The following is a 15683-nucleotide window of genomic DNA, read 5'->3' as shown; positions in this document are numbered from 1 at the left end:
AAGCTTTGCAGTTCACAAGCAAGACTGAATTGATGATTGAAAACGATTTTATTTTTAATTTTTCATTGCATTTAAAACAAGCTTACTGTTCTCTTAATGCCTGACCTGAAACAACCTAGATCAAGTAGATTAGGAATCAACATTATTTCAAAGTCTGTATTGTCACTGATATGCTCTTGGAGATGCCTCCAATTTCTCTTGATTTCACATATTGTTTCTCATTCGTATCTATCACACTTACTTCAGAAACATTTGGGGCCCTTCATTGAAATAGGGATGGTTTTGAGAGGTTGGCTTTTAGTCAAACCTATCTACCAGGGCTGAAAGCAGCACACATTTTATTCATTACATGAAAACATAGTGTAGTCTTCTCTTCGAAGCCATAACAACATCCGAGGAAATCATTCCTTCTTGTTCCCATTTAAATCTCCCAGTAACTGATGGAAGAGACATTAGGGCATCACCCAGATTACTAGGTGGGAGGGGAACCGAGGATACGGGCAGGAGGTGGGCATGCCTCCAGTGAACTTTTGTCTTGACCGGTGCAGCTTCCAGATATCGGGCCATCCAAGTGCACAGTTTTATCTTCTGCAAGAACCCAAACCAGAAATAAATTTTTCAGGTCTGCATAAAGTAGACGCAATAACTGGAAACCCCAAGACCATGACTGAGGGAAAAGTACTTACCGTATGGAGCAACTTGGATCAATTCCCGCGATAGGGTTTCCTGAGAGAGAAAGAGAAGTAAAACTGAAAGAAGAATGCAAATGGTAGGAGAAACCTTGTGAAAAACCATGTTTTGATGTTGTAGAGAAACTGTTGTTTCTTCCTCGACCTTTAAATAGACTGAGGGAGAGGAGAAAAAAATGAGTGTGCTTTGACTGGAAAATGGTACCTTTGAAGAACACTAGTTGATGGAGAACCAACTAGGATCCCCCCCTACAAGCATCCTTGCACCTTCCATGGTCAAAAAAGAAAAATAGAAAAAAAGAGAGCAAGAAGTCTTTCTTGTAGAACAGATTGATAAATGGATTACCTCCTATCTTTATTTCTCCTACCCAAACCTACAACCACCACTCATGTCCTTATCTTTAAAAGAAAAAAAGAGAGCAAGAAAGTCCAAGTCTTTCTTGTAGAACAGAGTGACAAATGGATTACCTCCTATTTTTATTTCTCCTACCCAAACCTACAACCACCCCTCATGTCCTTATCTTTAATTGCTATTTTATTTTTTGGTGCCAATTGGATTATAGATTGGATAACAATGGCCTAATTGGGTAAAATGACTCTTATAATTGAGAGTGTGTTTTACAATATTTCTCTTTTAAGTGTTTTTAGTGGAAACATTTTTTCTAGAAATATGTTTTTGAGAAAATCACCAATCAAGTATTGCCAAAAAAATAAAATAATAATATGTCATTTTTTTTCTTTTTAAAAGTGTTTTCTAAATTTTGTCAAATGTCTAATTTTTATTTTTATTTTTATTTTTTAAATTAGAAGTGTTTCTTAAAAACGGATACTCATTTTGTTGTTGGTGAACCAACTTTTTCAAATAAAGGAGCCAAAAACATACAATAAAGTCCAAAAACTAAGGAAAAATCCAAAAGGGAAAAAACCCTTGAATCTTAGAACCTGAGAAAACAAAACACAAGACATCAACAACACAAAAACTCAAAATCCCAATAAAACCACAAACAACACCAAAGCAACCTCAGATCCATCCACATATAACAACAACAATGGTTAAATCAAAAGAGTTACTAGAACAAAGACTTTTGTGAAAGCTTCTTTTAGATTTTTGTTGATAATTTTTATGTGTTACCAAAATTCTATGGCACATCTTTATTATCATACCTTATTTTAAATCTTCACCTTAAAGTATGTGATTAAATTTGAATTGTGAACACAAGTATAAAAGAAATGAAAAATATAAATAAATGAAATTAATATATAAAGAAATAGAATATCAATCCCAAAAATGAAAGAAGTATTTAGTTGTAAACGAATAAGACTTACGCAACTACATAGTCATGTTTAATTAATTTTCACAAAAAAAATGATATTTTGATACTATAAAATAAATTATTTTTATGTCTTCTACATATATATATGATTAAATACAACTAAGAAACATCGATGTAACTCTATTCATATCATATTTTGTAAAATTCACATGAATCAATCATATTGAATTTCATGTCTAATATATGTAATGCACATTCCATCAAGGGCGGAGCCACACTATGCCCAAGGGCTTTTAAGCAATAGGTTTTGATCTCAAGCCCAAATTTTGTAAAATGTATATAGTTACCACTGGGTTGTATGGGCTATTTAATCTTATTTTGCCCTCCCTTCCCCCGAAGTGAAGTTCATATCTTGCCCTCCCTCAATTCTTTCCCTGGCTCCACTAGTGTGTTCCATCGTATGACAACTAATCACAAAATGTTGGTCTCCACTAATATGACACGTAGTGCATCTGGCTCTTGATCTCCAATATATAGACAAATCATGTCCTTCCCATATATCTCTTACACCACAATGCTATATCATTTGAATTTGAGCAAAAATCTTCAAACATATTCTTGGGTTATCTAGATGTCCATAAAACATGGATGACTACCTATAATGGATGTCGATGGAGAAATTAAAACTACTCAAATTATAATGATTACTATTTAGGATTAGGGTTTCAAAACATGATGATTATAAGGAGATAAAAAAGTGTTTTAGATGAAAAAAATTAATGACTAATATAGTTATAAAGCTTTAAATCAACATGATAAAAAAATAAGTGTGGAGAGAAGAAAAAGAATGAAGGGTGGATTTCAAAGAGTGCATTTATTTTTGTTTCCTCTTCTATCTTTAATTTTAAATTTCAAGGGTTTGGATTTTATTTATTTGAGGGTATTTTTGGTCCAAGTTGGGTCTTCTTTCATATTTTGAAAAGACAAGATTATTTATACAAATATGGGTATCATTAAGATCCTAATTTAAGCCACTTAAAAAGAACATAATAAGATAACTTTTCAATGAGTAAAAGATTTGCTTTTAAACATGTTATTTTGTCTGGCTTTTCGGTTGGAGGATGAATTTGTTGCTTATCTCTCAAAATCTCACTTAATGGATGAAATACCCCTAAAAAATAGAGGGTTGAACTGCTCTATCTTTTGTGGGCCTATGGATTGAGGGTTAGCTTATAGTTGAACTTGGGTAACTAGTTGAAGTGAGTTGGAATTCAAATTCATAGACGTCTGTAGACCCCCATTCAAGGTTTGCTTTGCTGCAGCCAAGTTTGACAGATGTCACCACCTTAGGTGGCCATGTGTCACTCTGAGACGGGCTGTGGTGGAATCAAAGTAGTGGTTTTGAGAACCACTAGGGGAGGGACACTTGGAGGAATGTTCTAGAAGGAGGAGCGTATTTGTTTTTTTCTGTTAGAATGTTGCCAGCTGCATGTGAGAGTGAGTGGAGGCTGCAGGCTGGGGGGTGGTGCCTTTTGGTGGCTTTTGCTGCAGAGGTTGTTGGAGGGGGCAAATCCGGGAGAGAAAAAAAGATATGGGGAGAGCTTTTGTTTGGTGATTTTTAGTGGAGAGAGGCAGCAGGGGTGAGGTGAGGGGTGCTGCCATTAGAGATATTTGGGAGGCTTTTTTTTTTTTTTTTTTTTTCAGAGAGAGGAAAAGGGAACTGTGTTCTCTGGAGGGGGAAGCTTGGAGAAGGAGAGAAGAGGAGAAGAGGGCAGCTGCAGGTAAGTTTGAGGCGATTTTCTTGCTTACTTTGATTCATATTCTTCTCATCTTGGTTTGCTTTACATTACTCATCAGTTTGGGCTCGATTATATGCTGGAATCTCTTGATTTTCTGGGTCATTCCCTTCTTGTTGTTATTGATCTTGCTGTTATCCTTGTGGTTTGGCTTGGAGTTAATGGAGTTATGTTTCTCATATATTTTGTAACTCTAGCTTGAGATCCCCTCACCCGTATTAGCCTATGGATGTCACCTGAAATGAGGCTCTAATACGTTCATGTTTTTACTTATTTCCTCGTCTATCTTTCCCCTGTTTTTTTTTTGGCTCCTTTTTTCTTCCATTTTGTTTCCCTGTTACTGGTGCGTTGATGAGACTGAATATCAGAGCTGGGGGTTCAGTTTATGAGGATTTCTGATTGGCAATACGATGTTCACATATTAAGAGAGCCATGCATTATTATCCTGTGCAGTCTGCATCTCCAAAGCATTGTTACTAGAGTGAGTAGATAAGAGGTTATACAGGTTGAAGGAGGTGCCCAGTTTTGGTTATCAAAGGGAGAGTATGAGATGACGCAGCAAGTAAATATGGCTGTTAGTCACAATAGGGCGATGAGAAGCATGTGATGGCAACTTTTTCTCCCTACGCTCAAGGCATGATGGTGTGATGTCGTGCCGTTTTGGGGATCACTTCCGTGGTCGTTATTGTAGTTTACTACGGGTTCTCGCGGCAAATAAACGGAGAGGTTCCATTGTCCGAGATGACGTTCGTTTTGCCGTTTGAAGCTGCTGCTGTGATTTTCAGGGCTATGCTAGGAATATTGGCATAAAATCATGAGGTTAATGTGATATGGACCATGACTACACCCTCCGTTCATCAAACATTACCTCTGGGTCTATTCCTTTAGGCCCATGAATTTCACTTAATGCCCTTTCCCAGTAGTGGACCCGATTACCATATCCATCACTCTCAACCCCCTTCTATGTCTACTTTATCCCTACCTGGCCCCACAAACATCCATTATACATTCCTTTAACTTATCACCCATATCCTCCCATGTCGTTCACTCCATCATCCTATACTCACTACATACATGCCCTTCCATTCTTCATTTCACCTTTTCTCATCTTCCTACTCATTCTCATCCCCATACTAACCACGTACATGCACTTCTATCCATCCTTTCACCACCTCTCACCGTTCAAACCCACTTTCCCATATTCATACATGCCATCCATTCCTTCTAAACCAATCAGACTCGCTCCATTGTACCCATCATCACGTCCACCTTCTCATACCACCACCCTATCTGCCCATCTTCCTATTCTACCCATATTCACATACCCCTGAACCTATCTCACTCAAACAAATCCTACCACCTCACAGATTATTATGGGCTCTGTCTTAGTTATCGCATGGATATTCGGGAAGGAAATCTAAAGTGCGTTATGGTGAATTTCTTGAATGTGGAATAGTGGCAGATGAAGCGAAGAGGGTTCAAACAAACTGGGGAATGAGAAACACATGGATTCATTTCCAGATTTCGCCAGAGATATGCGTTTGATAAAAAAATGTTCCTGCAGTAGTTTCTTCGTGACATTGTTGGTCATCGTTCTCACAGGGTTCTTCATCAAAATTTGGAGCCCTAGTGTTCACCCCTAGATCGTTTTACTAGTGCATTAAAGCCGGGAAATTTTGGGATCAGTAGAGAGCGACTCGAGCCTGGGAATCTCAGGTATTCATGAAGGACTACTCAAATCTATGCGCATCCTGGGATACACATCGGTGAAGAAATAGTGATTTACGTCATGTGAGCATCAGGCTTAGAGCTGGATTTCATGAAACAGAGGAAGTCAGTTTCAGCGGTTCGAAGTTAGTATACCATGTCAGACACGCTCTTCGATCAGTCCCCTTGGGTGATAGTGATAGTGATAGTCATGATCAGCTGATTGGAGTACTGCACCATAAAGAACGCCTTGCCTCCAACGAGGTGGCCCTGTTAGTGACGAGTTTAAAGGCACTATCTGGAGCAATTTCTTGTATAGATATAGTTCATCATAAGCCTTTGCTTTCTTCTATTTTTGGAACGAGCCTCTGGAACTATGGACCTGATGTAGTGGGTGCAGGGGCTGTGAGTGGGGCAATGGAGTGCTGGGGCATTGACAACAACAAAGAACTGCTACGGTGAGACTGCGCCAGTGTGTGGAATGACTTATTCAGGAGCAATCATAATTTAACAAGAAGCAGTGCGTCACTTACATGAACACATGCCTCAAATTGTTGACATCTGAGCTCAGTGGGGAGGTTATCCAAGTTTCCGAGACTGTAAGTCAATTTGCTTCATGGGTGAACACATAATTGTTCACTCATGTGTTGAATTTTCTGATATAAAAGTTCTTTCAAGCACAGAGGGAGACACTTGTGACAGCCTGGATACCGACAGAGGAGAACATCAGCAAATACAGAGGAAAATACACATTCACAGGGGGTGATTACTACCCAAAAGTGCCATTTTACACCTTTAAGTCATTATGTTTTAAGCACTTTTGTGTAGTAATTCTTCACCTTTATTCCAATTGGCATGTTAAGGACCTAGCAATGACTTCTAATCATATTTGTGGCTAGTTTTAGTGTTTTGACATCTTTTTGGATCATTAAGACAAGCCAACCAAAGAAGAAAAGCAAAGAGAAGCAAAGAAAATCAAAAGAGAAGCAAGGAGGAAATCAGAGGACAGCAGCTGCAGTCTTCTTGGGCACTTTTGGAGCACTTCCCGAAGTCCATTTTTTATATGCTATATACCGTTTCAAAGCTCAGGAAGTCAAGAATCCAACGCTTCAAACCGTGTACGATTTGGAGCTGAAACGAGGAAGTTATGGCCTTCGGAAGAAAACTGCTCCAGGTGTGCGAAAATTTCGCACACCTCCTGAATGGTGTGCGAATGGTGTGCGAATTTCGCACACCTCCTTCAGGTGTGCGAAAATTTCGCACACCCCATGCGTGGTGCGAAATCTCCTCTGTTTTTGCCGACTCCACTTTAGATATTTTCTTAAGTTTCTTTTGATGTAATTTTCCTTTCTTCTCCTTGTAACAAGCCAATGAAATGCTTTGCTTTTGTAAAAACTATATAAGGGGTGGAAATCACCTCTTGAAGAATGTAACCCGAGTGTTAAGCTTAACACTTAGCAATATACAGAGCACTCTTATTTTCTATTTTCTCGTTACTATTTTCTCTTTCTTGGAAGCCAAACAACCTCTGAGGATGTTTTCTCAAAGGATGAGAGGCTAAACTCTTGGTTTCTTGGAGTGAAGGAAGCTAGGTGAAAAGTCCAGATGAAAAGGTGGAAAATGCTCGTGCATTAAATTCAGGTAGTTGAAGTTCATAAATGGCTTTTTAATCCAAAGTTTTGCTTTAAATCCCTTAGAATCACTTTGAATGGCCAATACATGGTAAGCTTCAGGTCTTTATGGATGCTTATTGCTAGATCCATATTAGTCCATTAGTTATCATGTACGAGCCATTGGAAAGTGGTTCAAGGTGAAGACCTATATAGTGTCTAAAGCCATTAATGGACCTTGACTACCATTTCTATTGATTTTTATGTATTAAATCTTCATTGTTAAACCTACACCGGTTCGGGAAATAACTATAGGTTAAATCCCCAATGCGAGGAGAAAAATCCGGAATTTTCCACTTTGCATTCTAAACTTGACCCTAGCAATCCTTAGCTCCGAGAAACTTTCTTTCTTCCATTTTTAATTAGTTTATGTTAATTTAGGTTCAAATACTTTCAAAACAAATTTTATTTTCTTTTTAAGCTTTAAGTTTTTGATTAAGGAAATCATTAAATTTAATTTCTAATCATGAGTATATCACTGGTAGAATGAAAACCCATCCCAGAGTTCGACCCTAGAGCCACTACACTATAGTAGCTTTGCTACACTAGTATGAGGTCATAGGTTTTATAAATGTTTTTGATTAAATGACCCGACTGGATCAATTTGCGCGAATAAAAAATGGCGCCGTTGCCGGGGATGGTGCCACAATACAGTGATACAACCTTTTAGAGGCTACTTGTGACTTTCATCACAAGTTTGGTGAATTCCTTTTTCACTAATTTTATTTCCTTTCTTTTAATTTTAGAATTTCTTTTGTTTTCTTTCTAACCTTAACTTTTTTCTAGTTTTCTTTTGTTTTTGTTGTTTTTGTTTTGTTTTCAGATAAGTAGAGATTTGTGCATGCCTATTGGATTCGGGACCAAGAGGGAAGATTAGTANCCCTAATTAACAAGGGAGTTACCCCCTACATATATAGGATCATCCCCAAAATTTACATCATCAATTGCTTCCAAATCACTCTTTGCAATGGCAATATGGACATGATATGACGCTTTTGACAGCTTTTGATGCCACTTCTTTTTATTGGGTAGTGACCCTAAATGAGTCATGAATCCTTCAATGTAGACTCTTGCATGAGTGGTTTTGGGATCATGCATATGTTTTACATAACCTTTGATTTTGTGCTTTTAATCGTGTACTGAATCTTCTTTCACAATAATCTCTTTCAAGTACAAGTCTTAACTCAATGTTATCAAAGGTGATCACTTGGGTTGCTTGAAAATAAAATCGCCTCTTTAAACCCAAGCAATGCGACTTCAAAAAGGCAATGCCTAGACAGTCACTTTGGGATAAGGCACAAGATAAAGAGGCAATCACTTTTGACTATGAGTTAAAATTAAACTTATTAGATTGAAATTTCATTCAATCTAATATAAATGAGATATTATATTATTAGTCATAGTAATAATGAGATGGAAGGCTATCAATCCAGTTTCGATGAAGTGATGACAATTTTAATTTCAATGATGACTATGATGATGATGCCCAAAGTTTCTTAATGATGTTCATTCTCTTATTTTGTTTTTTAATATAATTTTTATTAGTTTGAAAAAGTAGAATGTGCATTTAAACACGATGAATATCTCTAAACAATATGATGTTTCTTATGATATGGGATATAATATTTAACATTTTAATAAATTTTTTAACTTAATAAAATATCATGAGGGATGAAAACTAATAACGTAACAAATTGTTGAAGAAGATGTTTATATTGGTTGAATATCAAATAGGTAAATATATGTATATTTTTTTATTTTTACTATAGTTAGGCTATCGCCTTATTTTTTGTCTTTCACCTTGGGTGAAAAGGAATTTTATCGCCTTAACATTGCCTTATGCTTTTGACAATATTGCTTTAATATCTTGAAAGACTAAAAAGCCTACTTGGTTTGTGAAAACACATAGTAACAATTTTTTGTATTTATATTCCATCAATTGCCTATATGCCTTTGCTTTGGGGTTGTTCTTAATATACCTTGAAAGTAAAGAGAGTATGGGTTGCCTTGGTTTTTCTTTGTGCCTAAGAGAAGGAAGCAACAAGAGGAAAAAAAACAACCATATTTGCAAAAAGTGGTACCGTAATTACCCGATATTTTAATGCATATCAATGGCCTTATACAAGCACTTACAATATATTTAGAAGCTGATTTTATAGAGTTTTTCATATCACCTTTATGTTGTCTCTACTTTGTGTTTAAGTGGATAATTTTGTATAAATGTTGGAGTTCCAGTAGTTTATGAGTCTTGTGATGAGACCACACTCTTTTACCCATTTTTATAGTATCATAACATGGGATCACCTTAATATTTTTATAGTAAAGTATGATTCAAATAGTATGTTTGATTTTTTTTTTTTTCAATTTTAAGGGAAGTAGATTTCTCTATGAAATTAAATAAGATGTCAGAAGGACCACTCAACATTGTGTCTCTTGTTCATACCACCACCTCATTTGGGGTTCTCTTTAATTCTAAAATCGATGCCTAATATACATGCAATAAAATCTAAATGTCCTTATTGGCAATTCATCAATACTAAAAGTGTATTTAGTGTGAGATAACACATAACCAAAAATACTATCAGAGCAATGTTTTCCGAAGTATATCTAAGCATTGACTGCTTCTCATAAAACCTCTTCTGGTATGGCTAAAAGCACTCACCCGAATCACTTCCAAATTGGCTGTTCTTTCATTTTTTTCTACAGGTGTGATTTTGTCATTGTTTGGATGTTTGGCTTTCATATTCGCCTATAAGAAAATACACTAGTTGACATTTTTGTGGAAATGTAATCTAGGCATAAGCCTGATCTCTGAACAAAAGGGAAGGCAGTGAGTGCCTTGACAGCCCCTTTTGTTTCTTTTTCATTTTACAGGTAACCATTTTTTGGTTCATGGAATCAAATCTGAAATGTAACCCAACCCTTCCATCCTGAACCAGGCCCTAGGGCTAATGCTTAGTTCCCTGAGGGAGCCTGATGGCAACCCTAGCGCACAGAACAAAGATAACCTACTTTGTATCCCACTATCCTAGGTCCAATTGCAACTTCTCCACGTTTGTACTTGGAACATTATCATTATCTGTCGGATTATCAATTGCTCATTTGGCCTAGAGAGACCATGTTTTGTAGTAATAAATGCACCAAATATTGGAGTGATGTATTGGAACATGATTGTATGACTTGTTTCCCATCTACAGAATTTTCTTTTGTTTTTATCTACATTATGGTGGATGTAGAGATGAACGGGAATGCCATTAATATTTTATTTATTTATTATTATTATTTGTTTATTTTTAATCTCACATAGTGAAGGATGATTGGATTTCTCTTCCAAAGCATTAATTAAAGACTTTGGTTTCTTAGATTTCTCAAAAAAAAAAAAAAATTGTACAGACGATTCTTTTGAGCTGCGGTTTCTTCCGTTCTTCCCTTTTGGTTGAAATCAACAACTAGGGCTTTCCCACAGGGAAACAATGAGATGATTTAAATTGGTGTTGGCTGCAACTGATCTTTGAGCATTTTCTATATATAAATGAACTCGGACCCGCTAACTATAGTAATAAAAACTATCTTGTAATGCTTTGTTATTAGGATATTTTTCTTAGACTTGGGTTTGTTAAGAGATAGTTTTATATGGTTACAAGATGTACATGTGTCATATGCTCATTGGTTTTACTCTGTAAACAGCAGAATAGTGAGAGAGAAAAATAAAAAACAGAAAATCTCTTTGCCATTCTCAGTTCTGTTACCTTCCTTTCTCATCTCTGTTACTTTCTTTACAGGGTTTGATGTTGTTGACTTTGTATTGGATGGAGTTGCTTGAGTCCATAGTTGGATAAATCTCGATTAGTTAAGACCTGTAGTGTTTTGGTTTATGCTGGTTCCTTGATGGTGATGAATAAGGTGGATCTGTTTTTATGCCCGTGAACTTGAAGTTAAATCTTTTGATGTTGAAAGAAGTAAAACTGAAAGAAGAATGCAAATGGTAGGAGAAACCTTGTGAAACGCCATCTTTTGATGTTGTGGAGAAACTGTTGTTTCTTTGTTGACCTCCAAGCGGATTGAGGGAGAGGAGAAAACGAGTGTGCTTTGACTGGAAACAAATACCTTAGAGGAACACCATTCGATGGAGAACCAACTAGGATTCCCCCAACAAGCATCCTTGCACCTTCCCAAGTCAAAAAAAAAAAAAATCACTAGAAAGCAAGAAAGTGATTGGGGTGAGGTAAGCAACAAAGTCCTTATAAATGGACTACCACCGTCTTTATTTCACCTAGTCAAACTACAACCACTACTCCTGTCCTTTTAAATTGCTATGTTGTGTTTTTGTTGGGGTGGGGTGAGCAAGAAAGTCCAAGTCTTTCTTGTAGAACACGATGATACATGTATGACCACCGGTCTTCATTTCTCCTACCCAAACTACAAGTCTACAAACCACCAGTCTTACCCTTACCTTTAATTGCTAGATTGTTTGTTTAGGGAGTTTTTAGAAATCACCTATTAAGTTTTTCCTTAAAAAATAATAATATAACAATAGCTGCTAAATAAAAAAGAGTTAGCAGAACAAAGAATTTTTATGAAAGCTTCTTTTAGATTTTTGTTGGTAATATTTATATGGATTATGAAAATTCTATGGTACATCTTTATTATATACCTTATTTTAAATCTTGGCCTTAATGTGAATAAATTTGAATTGTGAAAAAAAAAAAATTTAAAGTGAAAAATATAAATAAATGAGATTAATAAATAAAGAAATGGAACATCAATCCTGAAAATGAAATAATTATTTAGTTATAAACAAATAAGACTTATGTGGTTATATGACTATGTTTAATTAATTATCACAAAAAAAAGTGATTTTTTTATATTAGAAAATAAATTATTTTTATGTCTTCTACATAGAAGAAAGGAAAAACAGCGATGCAACTTTGTTCATGTCATTTTTTGTAAAATCCACATGATCAAGCATATTGAATTACTCATCTAATATATGCCATGCCCGGTCTATCATATGATAACTAATTACAAAATGTTGGTCTCCACTAACATGACATAGTGCATCTTGACCTTCATCTCCAATATATGGACAAATCCATATTCTTCCCATATATCCCTCGCACCATAGTGCTATATCATGCAAATTTGGGTACCAATAGTCAAACATACTCTTGGGTATTTGGATGCCCATAAGACAGATAATTAACTACCTATAATGAATGTCAAGGGGATCACTCCTATCATACCTGTTGGAGAAAGGTGACACTATGATAATTATCGATTTACCGACTAAAATCAATCATTAATCAAGGTGAGATTAACATGCAAGAGCCCGTCAAGGTTAAAAAGAAAGAGCAGGAAGACTACTGTATTTTTGAGATAAATGTTATCTCCAAAAACTTCCACATTATCTATTAATGTGAAAATTACAATTTTAGGATATATATTATAAAAAGGAAAAGTGTGTTTTTATAAACATCCTTAGAAAAAATCACAATATCAGAACTTAGGTTTGGAAAATCCAAATAAAGAAAGAAGATTTTTTTGGTTCTCCTTAATCTCTTTTATTCAATGTTACTTTCTCCAACCTTCTCACGTCTCTCACTTTGCTCCACTTTTCCCCTAACCACCGACAAATTCCCCATTTCACGTGAACCTTATATGAAGAAACATAATGAGAGTAGATGTCAAATTTTCAATTTTAGCATACATTTGGCTGTCATTAGTACAGGTAAGGTGAACTAAAGACTGCATTGGTTGAAAGATTAATGCGGATGAGTTGCCATGTCTCTAGGTTTGGTGAATTGGAGTGATGGCCCATTGATGCCCACATTCATGGCTTCTTATTCAGGCCCATTTCTATACACACTTTCTCCAATAACTTCCTTTCAGTGTCAGTGGTGGGCCTTCAACTGTATCAACCATCTCAATTCTCAACTTTCCTTGCCATATTAATAGGCTTAGGGATCCATTCTCCCATAACCCCTTTTTTTTTCTTTTTTCTTTTGTATTTTTTAAATTATTTTTCTCCATAATTTAGATCCCAAAGCCTTTACGAAAAAAGAATAACAGATAGGAATTTAAATCATATTTTTCTTTACAACTGAATAAAGAAATTGATTTTTCATTTCTAAATCATTTGGCTTTTTTTTCTTTTTCTCTCTTTTTTTTTTTTCAATTTGATCTATGTCTCAATTTAATCCTTTTTTTTAATAGCCTTAAATTATGTATAAATATTAAATAAGCCCTTTTAATAAGATTTTGTCAAAAATCAATGGAGAAATCCATGGAATGACAATAACTTGACTTTTTTTTCTAATATTATAATATATTTATGTGTCTAAATCAAACCAGTTTTTCCATCTATTTTTTCAAAAAAAAAAAATTACTAAAATAATTATTTGATATTGGATCATAATTTATGATTGATATAATTTTAAAAATTATTTAAGAACTAAATTAACATACTATTATTATATATATTTGGCTCACCTCAAAATTAAAATCAAGCAGCCAAAACTATAGAGTATTCAATTGTTTAAATTATGGAAATAATGGAAAAATAGTCTGAATTTTTATTATGAAAATTATACAAATGGAATGCAACAAAAAATATAAAAGAAATTAAGAAATTTATGGAAGTAAAACAAAAGGGAAGAAATTAAACAAATATTTAATTTCCAAAAATATTAAAAATTTTAAATTTCATAATTTTTTATTGTTTTTATAATCTTATTCACATCTTTAAACAAAGAATGGGGACTTTCAAATTGAATGTTGATTTTTTTTCTATTTATTTTTTAAAATACAAATAAATAAAAGAGAGGGTTAATCATATCAATCTTTTCTAGTTTAGACCTAGAAGACTTAATTCTAAAATCATTGATATAGTTTTGACAAATTCTAAAATTGTTAACATGACTCATGCATGAAGACAAAAAAAGCAACCAAATAAAAATACCATAAAAAAGTGCATATTAAAAATTCTATACATTAAACTATATACATAATCTACACAATTAAGATAAATATACGAAGACTTAGCTCATCGAGTGAAATTTCACACTTTTACATTGTAATTATTGTGGGGTAAAATCATGCACTACTTTATATTTTAACCAAGTTTCAAGGAAAAAAAAACTACATTGGAAATGATAATTCATATATTCAATATCAAATTACAACTAAGAAAAGAATAAATACTAATTGTTGAAGTAATGAGAATTTGGTTAACAACATTGTGAACAATCACAAAAATATAAATTTTGATATGAAATAATATTTGAGTAGTATGTCTATGGCCAAATCCAAATGAGAAATTAGGGAGAAGTGTATAACATTCAAAATAACCCCTAAAATTCTATTACGAGGCTCGCTAACTCATTATTTACTAGAAACTAAAATAGCATATTCTATACTTTTTAATTTCAATATACCTAATTGAAAATGCATCATAGAAAGCCAAAAAGGGGAAAAAGAAAAAGAAACCCTAAATTGTGGACAAACAATCTCTTGAGATTAAGAGAAAACAAAGGAAAATATTTTTAAATGATTTTTAAAATAATATGGTAAAAATTCTATAAAATAATATTCTTGAGATCTAGAGAAATTATTATGTTATTGATTTATTAATAAATAAATAATTTGTTAATTTATTGATAAAAATGTTTATTAATTATATTGAAAAATGTTTATTAATTTAGTAAAAGTAATATTTTTTTACCATATCGCATTTGTATAAGTATGATTCGTAAAGCCAAAAAATAATAAATGTAGTTGAATGTTAATACATAGAACCCTCATTATCCAATAAGAGGTAGTTATTCATTGTATAATAGAAAGACCCTTAAAAGGAAGAGGTAATGTCAAAACTTAATATCCTAAAAGATAAAGAGATTTCAAGTATGTGATGATTTTGGGAAAAAGTTGAATTAAGAAAAATAAAAGTTGTAAATGGTTACTCATCACTATATGAATTTTTTGTTTGCAATTTTTTTATAAATCTTATTAATTATTAATTTATATTTTCTTGAACCTTTAAGATTTCTAAAAAAATGATTATCTTGTGCATTTAACAAAATTATTAATTTAGTACATTGGCTGGAGTTAAACTAAAAGATTTTACTATCATTTGGTTACATTAACCTTTCAAAAATGTGAAAAAAAAAATCATTAAAAAAATAATGAGTACAAATTTGAAAACAATAAATCTTTCTTGTGTGTCCTATGATTGAGAAAGCTATATTTTAGAAAGATAGGATTGTTTGTACAAGTAAGGGTATCATTGATAGTGTAATTTAAACCATTTGAAAAGAACATAACAAAGGGAAGTTTTCAATGAGTAAAAGCTTTGCTTTTAAACATGTTCTTTTGTCTAGCTTTTCAGATGGAGGATGAGTTGCAGCTTATCTCTCAGAATCTCTCACTTGATGGATGAAATATCCCCAACAATAGAGGGTTGGACTGCTCTATCTTTGGTGGCCATATGGATTGAGGTTGGTTAATTAGCTTATAGCTCAACCTGGGTAGTTGGCTGAAGTGAGTTTGCAG

The 15683-nt window shown here is 33.9% G+C and overlaps 1 long non-coding RNA gene across 1 annotated transcript; it reads right to left on the bottom strand.

The window, feature by feature from the left end:
* Positions 1 to 244: 244 nt before the first annotated feature.
* Positions 245 to 1054, bottom strand: LOC117929399. Its single transcript, XR_004653751.1, has 2 exons — positions 687 to 1054; positions 245 to 588 (listed from the first exon to the last, which is right to left on the bottom strand). It is a non-coding gene; the product is annotated as an uncharacterized LOC117929399 (long non-coding RNA).
* Between the last annotated feature and the right edge of the window lie 14629 nt (positions 1055 to 15683).

This window comes from Vitis riparia, chromosome 13, assembly GCF_004353265.1.
Source record: "Vitis riparia cultivar Riparia Gloire de Montpellier isolate 1030 chromosome 13, EGFV_Vit.rip_1.0, whole genome shotgun sequence".
Lineage (NCBI taxonomy): Eukaryota > Viridiplantae > Streptophyta > Magnoliopsida > Vitales > Vitaceae > Vitis > Vitis riparia.
Note: the sequence above shows the minus strand (reverse complement) of the source record. Positions and strands in the feature narration are given on the sequence as shown.